We start from the raw sequence: 11,305 nt of genomic DNA on the forward strand, positions 1-11,305 counted from the left end.
GGGCCTGTGGTGGAGCGTTTTGGACCTTCTGGCATCTTGTGCATCTCTTGGTCATATCCTCGATTTCTTTATCGATTCCCGGCCACCACACAAACGCCCTGGCTAGGCTCTTCATTTTTACCCCTCCCAGATGACCCTCATGAAGCTCATTGAGTACTCTATCTCTCAACTTGGGTGGAATTACCACTCGGGATCCACACATCAAGGTTCCCCGGCACACTGACAGCTGTTCCCTCCTTGGCGAGAATGCTGGCAACAGTGAGTCGCCATATGCTGGCCATCCCTTCACCATCAAATCATAGACCCGAGAGAGTGTCGGGTCATTTCGGGTTTCCTTCTCAATACTTGCGTTTGTAACAGGCAAACATTCGACTATGGTCACATGGAATATCTCCCCTGGGTCCACTGCAGGTGCTTCTTCCGCCGTAGGCAACGGTAGGCGCGACAGCCCATCAGCGTTTCCATGTTGTTTCGTACTGTTGTACTCTATGTCATACTGATGTGCCCCTAGAAAAAGTGACCACCTTTGCAGCCTTTGCGCCGTCATCACCGGAACGCCCTTCTTTGGGTTAAAAATTGAGACCAGGGGTTGATGATCAGTCAGTAGGGTGAATTTCTGCCCGTGCAGATAGTGATTGAACTTCTTCACCCCCTACACCAGGCTGAGGGCCTCCCTGTCAATCTGGGCATAGTTACGCTCGGCTGAGGTTAGCGAGCGCGATGCAAAGGCTATTGGCCTTGCTGAACCGTCACGGAATTTGTGTGACAGCACCGCTCCAATGCCGTAAGGTGACGCATCACATGCCAACCAAATCGGTAGTGTTGGGTTGTAGTGGGCCAATACTTCTTTTGAAGTGATTTGGCATTTACATTCCTGAAAGGCACGCTTACACTCATCACTCCATTTCCATGTTACACCAGTTTGAAGGAAGGCATTCAGTGGGTGCAGAATTGTAGATAAATTCGGCAAGAGCTTATGATAGTAGTTCACCAGCCCGAGGAACGACCTCAGTTGCGACACATTTTCTGGTGCTGGAGCCTTGACTACAGCCTCAATCTTGTCCGGCGACTTATGCAACCCTTCCTCATCAATCATGTGGCCACAATACGAGATTTGTCTCCTGAAGAACTCGCATTTGGGGCGGTTGGCTCGTAGCCCATATTCCTGCAATCTCGTGAGCACCTGTTCCAGGTTGGCAAGATGTTCATTGTCATTTTCGCCCGTAACCAGGATGTCGTCCAAATAACACTGGGTCCCCGGGATCCCTTGCAGGACTTGTTCCATTGCCCTCTGCCACATAGCCAGGGCCGATGCTACCCCAAATACCAGTCGATTGTACTGGTAAAGGCCTTTGTGAGTGTTTATCGTGAGGTATTTCCTAGATGCTTCTTCCACCTCCATTTGTAGATACGCTTGAACCAGGTCAATCTTTGTAAAACGTTTCCCTCCAGATAGTGAGGCGAAAATATCTTCTATCCGTGGAAGCGGATACTGTACTGTGTGCAGGACTGGGTTCACAGTCACCTTGAAGTCCCTACAGATGCGAACCTTCCTTGGCTCCCCAGGCGTGCTGCTCAATGCTTTCTTCATTACAGGAACGATGGGTGTGGCCCACTCGCTCCAGTCCACCTTAGACAGCACCCCCGAATGCTCCAGACTCTCCAGTTCAGCTTCCACAGCTGGGTGTATCGCGTATGGCACCGGTCTGGCCTTGAAAAATTTTGGGGTTGCGTTATCCTCAATCTTTATGGTTGCCTTTACTCCTTTTAGAGTCCCAAGTCCTTGTTGGAACACCTTTTCCGTGTCAGATAGAATTTGTGACGGACGTCCAGGTGCGACGTCATCATCTTTTTTGTCAGTCACAGTTAGTGCCAGAATGGAATGCCAATCCAATTGTAGTCTTCGGATCCATTCACGTCCCAATAATGGTGGTCCTCCATCTCGTAGTATATACATGTATAGTTTCTGTGTTTCCTTTCCGTTATATTCAACTGGCACCCTTATTTTTCCTCTGGGGTAGACCTTTTGCCCCGTGTATGTCTTCAATACAATGGACGTGTCCTTTAAGGGTATGTGTGAGAATAGCCGCTCATAGTCTCGTCGATTCATGACAGTTAGGGCTGATCCTGTGTCCAATTCCATCTTCACTGGGGACCCTGCTATCATGAGGGTGACCCAAATGGTTCGGTGATCTTCTTTTGCGATCACGTTGTGTAACTTTAAACAACTTAGTCGCCTGCTCCCGGAGTCCTTATCACTCTCCTGATCTTCTGAACTACTATCTGTCAGTTTCTTTACTTTCCTGTACTGTTCCTTAGTAGTTCTTGTCATGTTGGTCTTCTTTCCCGACCTGCAGACTCTTGCTATATGTCCCATTTTCCCGCATTGCCTGCATATTTTGTCTTTAAACCAGCAGTCCTTCTGCTCATGGGTTGTTCTGCCGCAGCGATAGCACTTTTCAGCTCCATACGCCATTTCGTTAGTGCTGTATTCTTGTGGTTTCTGTTGTATTTCCGCAGCTCCCCGTGCTGCTGCTTCGTAGGATACTGCCACGCTGAAAGCCTGTTCTAGCGTCAGGTCCTTTTTTGAAAGTAGTCGTTTCTGGGTTCCTTCACTCTGGAGACCGCAGACAAACTTACCCCGTAAGGTGTCTGCCAGTCCTGCTCCGAACTGGCAGTGCTTCGATAACTTGCGTAGTTCCGTAAGATAGTCAGCATTGCTCTCATCTTTGTGCTGGTTTCTTTTATGGAACTTGAATCTTTCTGCTATCAGCAGTGGTGTAGGGCTTAGATGTTCCTGTAAGATATGAACAATCTCCTCAAAACTTTTCTCCATTGGTTTAGCTGGGGTAATTAAATTCCGCAATAGGCCGTACGTACTCGCACCCATCAGATTTAATAATGCCGACGCCCTCTTTCCATCAGCCACCTCATTTGCCTTGCAGTACACTTCAATTCTTTCCACATACGTGGTCCAGTCTTCTACCTCGTTGTCGAAAGCAGTGATACTGCCACTTTTCGGCATCTTGGGCGATTTAAAATGGCGCCTCCCGCGCTTTTGCTTCTTCCCCAATGGAATAAAATGGTGCCTCCCGCGCTTTTGCTTCTTCCCCAACGGGATAAAATGGCGCCTCCCACGCTTTTGCTTCTTCCCCTTACTGCCACACTGCTCCTAGCGTTCTACGGGGTAATGTCGGCAACCCGCAGCTTCGGCGCATCTCGCTTTCCTTCCACCCCGTTTAGTTTCTCTCCGCTGTCCTGTTGTCGAGCACCGACCGCGCCCTGTGCGCTCCACGCTCTCTCTCTTGTTTTCTTTTCCCAGCGACGCTGCGCGGCCCGATTTGTAGAGCTGCTCGATCGAGCTTGAGCCCGGCGCAGTCCGGAATGGTCAGCGCACTACCTGCTACCAGCACGCTTCACTGGAACCACAGTCTCTCCCGCAATTCTCCAAACACCGATGGATTCTTTGGGCGGTTGCCCTCGGTCGACGCCCGTTGCTCAGACTACGACCTTCCAGGACCTTCCTTTCAGGCGAGATCCCCGTGAGATGATGCCACACTGCAGGTGAGTTCGAACTTACTCGTCGCCACTGTAAATTCCGCGCCTCAATAATACACGGACTTCGGGAGAACAGTTTAACAGGTACTTTACTGAACAAGAGGCAGCTTGAAACTGAAACTACAGAAGCCTGCTAGGGCCTTTTATACAGGGGTGGTCACTGCCGGTACTGCAGTCTAAGACCAGTTATTCCCTTAAAAGTACATACACAACAACATCCAGTATTGGATGAGCAGAAATTTTCTCAAATTAAATATTGGGAAGACTGAAACCATTATCTTTAGTCCCCACTACAAACTCCGTTCCCTAGCCACTGACTCCATCCCTCTCCCTAGCATCTGTCTGAAGCTGAAGCAGACTGTTCGAAACCTTGGTGTCATATTTGACTCTGAAATGAACTTCTGACCACACACCCACACCATAACTAAAACCGCCTATTTCCACCTCCATAACATCGCCCATTTCCACCCCTGCCTCAGCTCATCTGCTGCTGAAACCCACATCCATGCCTTTGTTACCTCTAGACTTGACTATTCCAATGCACTCCTGGCTGGCCTCCCATGTTCTACCCTACTTGAGGTCATCCAAAAATGCTGCCCTTGTCCTAACTCACACCACGTCCGTTCATCCATCACCCCTGTGTTCACTGACCTACATTGGCTCCCGGTTAAGCAACGCCTCGATTTTAAAACTCTCATCATTATTTTCAAATCCCTCTATGGCCTCACCCCACCCTAGCTCTGAAATCTCCTCCAGCGCTACAACCCCCCAAGATATCTGCACTCCTCTAATTCTGCCCTCTTGAGCATCCCTGTTTATAATCGCTCAACCATTGGTGGCCGTGCCTTCTATTGCCTAGGCCCTAAGCTCTGAAATTCCCTGCCTAAACCTCTCTACCTCTTCTTCCTCGTATAAGAGGCTCCTTAAAACCTATCTCTTTGACCAAACCTTTGGTCATCTGCCCTAATTTCTCCTTTTGTAGCTCGGTGTCAAATTTTTTTGTCTTGTAACACTCCTGTGAAGTGCCTTGGGACATTATAGGTACTATATAAATGCAGGTTGTAGTTGTTGAAGTCTGAACTGATGCATTGTGCTAATGTTTTAATAGGGGAATATTTTCTGGCATTACCATCTTCAGATACCAAAAAAATGCAAGATTCAGTAGTTTAAGGTATCTTCATCATAGAACATTGCTCTGTGGAACAACTAGGATTGTTAAGTCTATATTTTGTTGTTTGTAGAAATAATGAATGTATTTGCTAATATTTCACAATGATGAACTTTTCTTTTGCCCCAATATTCTCCCCTTTCTTCCTCTCCTGAGAGAGTGATTTATGCTGTGGTACAGTTCCAGAGCCACCAGCAACCTTCTGGCATAGGTTGCCAAGTGGGCCTTCTTCAAATATGAATCAAATCAGCAAGTGTCAGCTGGCTATTTAATAAGGGGGGAAGGAGGGAGTTGAGCCCAGGCAGTACAGCTGGGGTGTATAGCAGCCAAGTCCCCTCCTGTCCTCACTGAACCTCTGTGAATTATTTTCATTTTTTTTTCCTGGTGTAGGGTAAAGAAGGATAACTTATCTTGTCTTCTTGTTCCCTTGTTTCCCTGTTCAATAGGCTATTCCCAAGGAGTGACTTGACCTCTCATTTTTCTCTCCCTCCCTGTGAGAAGTGCATGGCCATGGCATGGCCCCCTTCCTAAGGTGATATAGCTGAGATTTGAAATACATCATCTGAAAAATTGTTGGTTTGAAACTGTGTCACACCACTCCGTGGAACAGTGTGTTTGAGTACCAGCACTCTGCTTCACCTATTGCATAGTATTCCCATATTTGAGATATCCTGTCAGAAAAAAGTGTAAGGAATGACATTCTACTAAGAGTGCCAAAGGGAAAGGCATCTTGTTGTGTCATGGGCAAAGTTACACGCTGCTCTTTACACTGTTAACATTTCTTTATCTTTGACCATCAAACAGTGCAACTTTTGATTGTGAAAAAAGAAACAGTATATGCTTACCATAGAGCTCTCCTCCTATATATCATTGTAATAGGCGCTAAGCTGTTATCCTACTGACATAATAACAATCCCATTGCACAAGTTATGAAAAGTAAAAGTGACAGGTTTCCTGGCTAATGTTCCCTTAAGGAAATACCTTCCCTGATACCTTCCTTCCTCCAGGCCTTCTGTAAAGGATATGTGCAATCTCATTAAACTACCCTGGTTCATTTATTCAAATAATAATGCGACTAATTCTAAACCTCAGAAGATCACCTCTAGCTCTATCAATCTCACTATTCCATTTTCCAATCTGGCTATCCTTGTAGTTGCGCTGAGTGAGATTGTCTCTTAGTGCTATTTGTTAGGATAGTTTTGCCCTATACACTTAAATCCATAATCAAGCTGCTGTGAATAGTAATATATTAAAGTCAACAATTTTAGCCAGTATGCTATAGAATCATAGAATGAGGCCATTCGGCCCATCGTGCCTTTGCTGGCACTTTTGTAGAGCTATCCAATTAGTCCCACTCCCCTGCTCTTTCCCCGTAGCCTTGTAAATGTTTTCCCTTCAAACTTAACCAATTCTCTTTTGAATGTTACTATTTGAATCTGCTTCCACCACCCTTTCAGGCAGTGCATTCCAGATCACAACAACTCGCTGTGTAAAAAATGTTTCCTCATGTTGCCTCTGGTTCTTTTGCTAATCACCATAAATCTGTGTCCTCTGGTTATCGACCCTTCTACCACTGGAAACAGTTTCACCTTATTTACTCTTATCAAAAGCGTTCATAATTTTGAATACCTTTATCAAATCTCCTCTTAACCTTTTCTGCTCTAAGGAAAACAACCCCAGCTTCTCCAGTCTCTCCGCATAACTGAAGTCACTCATCCCTGATACCGTTCTAGTAAATCTCTTCTGCACCCTCACTAAAGCCTTGACATCTTTCCTAAAGTGTGGTGCCCAGAATTGAACACTTGAGGCTTAATCAATGTTTTATAAAGGTTTAGCATAACTTCCTTGCTTTTGTACTCAATTCCTCTATTAATAAAGCCAATGATCCCATATGCTTTGTTAACAGCCTTCTCAACTTGTCCTGCCACCTTCAAAGATTTGTGTACATACACCCCCAGGTCTCTCTGTTCCTGCCCCCCCCTTTAAAATTGTATAATTTAGTTCATATTGTCTCTCCTCATTCTTCATACCAAAATATATCACTTCACACTTCTCTGCATTAAATTTCACCTGCCATTTGTCTGCCCATTTCACCAGTCTTTCTATGTCTTCCTGAAGTCTGTTACAATCCTCCTCATTGTTTACTACATTTCAGAGTTTTGTGTCATTTGCAAACTTTGAAATTATGCCCTGTATTCCCAAGTCCAGGTCATTAATATATATCAAAAAGAGCAGTGGTCCTAATACCGACTCCTGGGGAATACCACTGTATACCTCCCTTCAGTCTGAAAAACATCTGTTCCCCACTATTCTCTGCTTTCTGTCACTTAGCCAATTTTTTATCCATGCTGCCACTACCCCTTTAATCACATGGGCTATAATTTTGCTAACAAGTTTATTATGTGGTACTTTGTCAAACACCTTTTTTATTATTATTTGATTGTTAAGTTCATTAACAAAATATACTTTGGCATGTGACTGCTGAAGCTGTGTGGTAAAAATGGAATCTGTCTTGATGCTATTAGAGTCTCTTCCTTATTATGTATGATGGTCCAGAGAAAAATGGTAAATAATACATGGTAGAGGGAACTAATACCCTATTTGCAGATGAGGAAATGGCAGAGAATAAAGTATTGATTATTTCACTAGGGTACCTAGATAAATCAGAAATGTTGTATTCTACAATGGGTCAGGGGCGTTAGAAGCCAAATCTATATATATAAAAGACCTCTTCTGTCTGTCTGCCTGTCTGTCTGTCTGTCTGTCCGTTCTCTATATGTTCGAAAGTTATAGAGCGTACCTACACGCGCGTCACATCAAAAGAAAGCTTACGATTACGGACCGGTCATAGGCATATTTACATTTCAGCCGGACAAAAATTGCGCCCGCGGTATCCAAAAAACGTTCAAAATTCCACTCATTAGCATCTCATTATCCGCTCATTAGCGATAGAGTGACGTCGAGGTCGACCAATCGTACGCCGGGTTCCTGGCGCGTGCGGGCGGGCCCTCCTACAGTCGAGTGACGGGACGATTGACCAATCCTATGCTTCGGTGACCTGACGGTCGACCAATCAGTGCGTGTGTGGGCGGGCCTTATCGTTCTAAACTGAGGTGAGTGTCAGCCATCTTGATTCCATTCTTTTTCCTGCTTTCTGCGTTTTTCTTTTCAAACCTACATTTCCAGCAAAAAAAAATTGCTTTTATTAAATTGTTTTTAAAAAAACTTCATTCATTTGTAAATATTGTCTCTAACCTGAAGATTCTTTTTCCTACCTTTCCCTGTTTTTGCAAGGCCTCAGAACCTAGGCCTCAAAGCCTGGGCCTCTCCTGCCCAGCCATGCCCGAGCTAGGTTATTTTCCCACGGCTTCTGCTAAGCTCCCCCCACCCCCCCCCGTCGTCACATTACCCGGGGCAACGGCGTCAGCCACGAGGGTCATGGGACATACACAGGGTGCGCGCGCAGCAGGAGCAGCTGAGACGCGGCGTCTCTCTCTGTTCCCCGCTCGGCTTTGGGGCGGGGGGGCGGGGCTCTCGGGAGTGCGGATCTCGGGCGGGGCTTGGAGGAGCGGGGAAGGGTTACCCCGGCAACCGGGCCCACCGGCCGTCTCTCACAGACGCAATCGGCGGTCTTGAAACCAGCTTGGGAGGGCGGGGCTCCGGAGAGCGGGAGGGGCGGGGCTCAGAGAGCGGGAGGCCGGGTGCTTGGGAGGGCGGGGGGCGGGGCTCGGCATATCGGGGGCGGGGCTCGGGACATCGGGGGGCGGGGCTCGCGACATCGGGAGATTGGGGACGGGAGATCGGGGGCGGGACATCGGGAGATCAGGGGGCGGGACATCGGGAGATCGCGGGGCGGGACATCGGGAGATCGGGGGGCGGGACATCGGGGGGCGGGACATCGGAGATCGGGGGCCGGGACACGGGAGATCGCGGGGCGGGACATCGGGAGCTCGGGGGGCGGGACATCGGGGGACGGGAGATCAGGGGGCGGGACATCGGGAGATCGGGGGTGGGACATCGGGGGACGGGAGATCAGGGGGCGGGAGATCGGGGCGGGGCTCGGGGACTCCCCCTCTCCTCCTCCCCCCTCCTCCCCTTCCTCCCCCTCCTCCCCCTCCCCCCTCCCTCCTCCCCCTCCCCCCTCCACACCCCCTTCTCCCCCCTTCTTCCCCCCTTCCCCCTTCTTCCCCCCTTCCCCCCTTCCCCTCTTCCCCCCTCCCCCCATTCCCCCCCTCTTTCCCCCCTCCTTCCCCCCTCCTCCCCTCCCTTCCCCCTCCCCTCCCATTTCCCCCCTTCCCCCCTTGTCCCCCAGTCGCGCTCTCTCTCCCCCGTCGCTCTCTCTCGTCCCCCCAGTCGCTCTCTCTCTTCCCCCCAGTCGCTCTCTCTCTTCCCCCCCAGTCGCGCTCTCCCCCAGTCGCTCTCTCTTCCCCCCCAGTCGCTCTCTCTCTTCCCCCCCAGTCGCTCTCTCCATCTCCCTCCCCCCCAGTCGCTCTCTCTTCCCCCCCAGTCGCTCTCTCTCTTCCCCCCCAGTCGCTCTCTCTCTCTTCCCCCCCCGTCGCTCTCTCTCTCTTCCCCCCAGTCGCTCTCTCTCTCTTCCCCCCCAGTCACTCTCTCTCTCTTCCCCCCCAGTCGCTCTCTCTCTCTTCCCCCCAGTCGCTCTCTCTCTCTTCCCCCCCAGTCGCTCTCTCTCTTCCCCCCCCACTAGGGAAAAAATAGGGCCCATTAGGGACAAAAGTGGCAATCTGTGTGTGGAGCCGGAAGATGTAGGAGGGGTTCTAAATGAATTTTTTGCATCTGTTTTCACTATGGAGAAGGACGATGTAGACATAGAAATAGGGCGGGGGGACTGTGATATGCTCGAACATATTAACATCGAGAGGGAGGAGGTATTGGCGGTTTTAGCTGGCCTAAAAATGGATAAATCCCCAGGCCCGGATGAAATGTATCCCAGGCTGCTGTGTGAGGCAAAGGAGGAGATTGCGGGGGCTCTAACACATATATTCAGGACCTCTCTGGCCACAGGGGATGTGCCAGAGGACTGGAGAACCGCTAATGTAGTACCATTATTCAAGAAGGGTAGTAGGGAAAAACCGGGGAACTACAGGCCAGTGAGCCTAACATCAGTGGTAGGAACATTATTGGAAAAAATCCTGAGGGACAAAATTTGTCTCCACTTGGAGAGGCAAGGATTAATCAGGGATAGTCAACATGGCTTTGTCAAGGGAAGATCATGTCTGACTAATTTGATTGAATTTTTTGAGGGGGTGACTAGGTGTGTGGATGAGGGTAACGCAGTGGATGTGGTATACATGGATTTCAGTAAGGCCTTCGATAAAGTCCCGCACAGGAGACTGGTCAAGAAGGTAAGAGCCCATGGAATCCAGGGTGCCTTGGCACATTGGATACAAAACTGGCTTAGTGGCAGAAGGCAGAGGGTGATGGTCGAAGGTTGTTTTTGTGACTGGAAGCCTGTGGCCAGTGGGGTACCACAGGGATCGGTGCTGGGTCCCTTGCTGTTTGTGGTCTACATTAATGACTTGGATATGAATGTAAAGGGTATGATCAGTAAGTTCGCGGATGATACAAAAATTGGTAGGGTGGTAAATAGCGAGGAGGGTAGCCTCAGTCTGCAGGACGATATAGATGGGTTGGTCAGATGGGCGGAACAGTGGCAAATGGAATTTAACCCGGAAAAGTGCGAGGTGATGCACTTTGGGGGGACTAACAAGGCAAAGGAATACACAATGAATGGAAAGACCCTAGGCAAGACGGAGGGTCAGAGGGACCTGGGTGTGCAAGTACACAGATCCCTGAAGGCGGCGGAACAGGTGGATAAGGTGGTAAAAAAGGCATATGGGATACTTGCCTTCATTAGCCGAGGCATTGAATATAAGAGCAAGGAGGTTATGATGGAGCTGTATAAAACACTGGTTAGGCCACAGCTGGAATATTGTGTGCAGTTCTGGTCGCCACACTACAGGAAGGATGTGATCGCGTTAGAGAGGGTGCAGAGGAGGTTCACCAGGATGTTACCAGGGCTGGAGCGCTTCAGCTATGAAGAGAGACTGGGCAGGTTGGGTTTGTTTTCCTTGGAGCTGAGGAGGCTGAGGGGGGACATGATTGAGGTGTACAAAATTATGAGGGGCATAGATAGGATGGATGCTGAGGAGCTTTTTCCCTTAGTAGAGGGGTCAATAACTAGGGGGCATAGATTCAAGGTAAAGGGCGGGAGGTTTAGAGGGGATTTGAGAAAGAACTTTTTCACCCAGAGGGTGGTTGGAGTCTGGAACTCACTGCCTGAAAGGGTTGTGGAGGCAGAAACCCTCACAACATTTAAGAAGCATTTGGATGTGCACTTGAAATGCCATAGCATACAAGGCTACGGGCCAAATGCTGGAATATGGGATTAGATTAGACAGGGCTTGATGGCCGGCGCGGACACAATGGGCCGAAGGGCCTCTATCCGTGCTGTATTACTCTATGACTCTATGACTCGCTCTCTCTCTTCCCCCTGTAGGGGGTTTTTCCTTGCTCTCTTGCCCGTTCTGGCCCCCTGCCAGGCTTCGTGCAAGAATTACC

The sequence above is a fragment of the Somniosus microcephalus genome, chromosome 1 (assembly GCF_052327205.1).
Source record: "Somniosus microcephalus isolate GS21.2 chromosome 1, FLI_Smic_1.0, whole genome shotgun sequence".
NCBI classification, from domain to species: domain Eukaryota; kingdom Metazoa; phylum Chordata; class Chondrichthyes; order Squaliformes; family Somniosidae; genus Somniosus; species Somniosus microcephalus.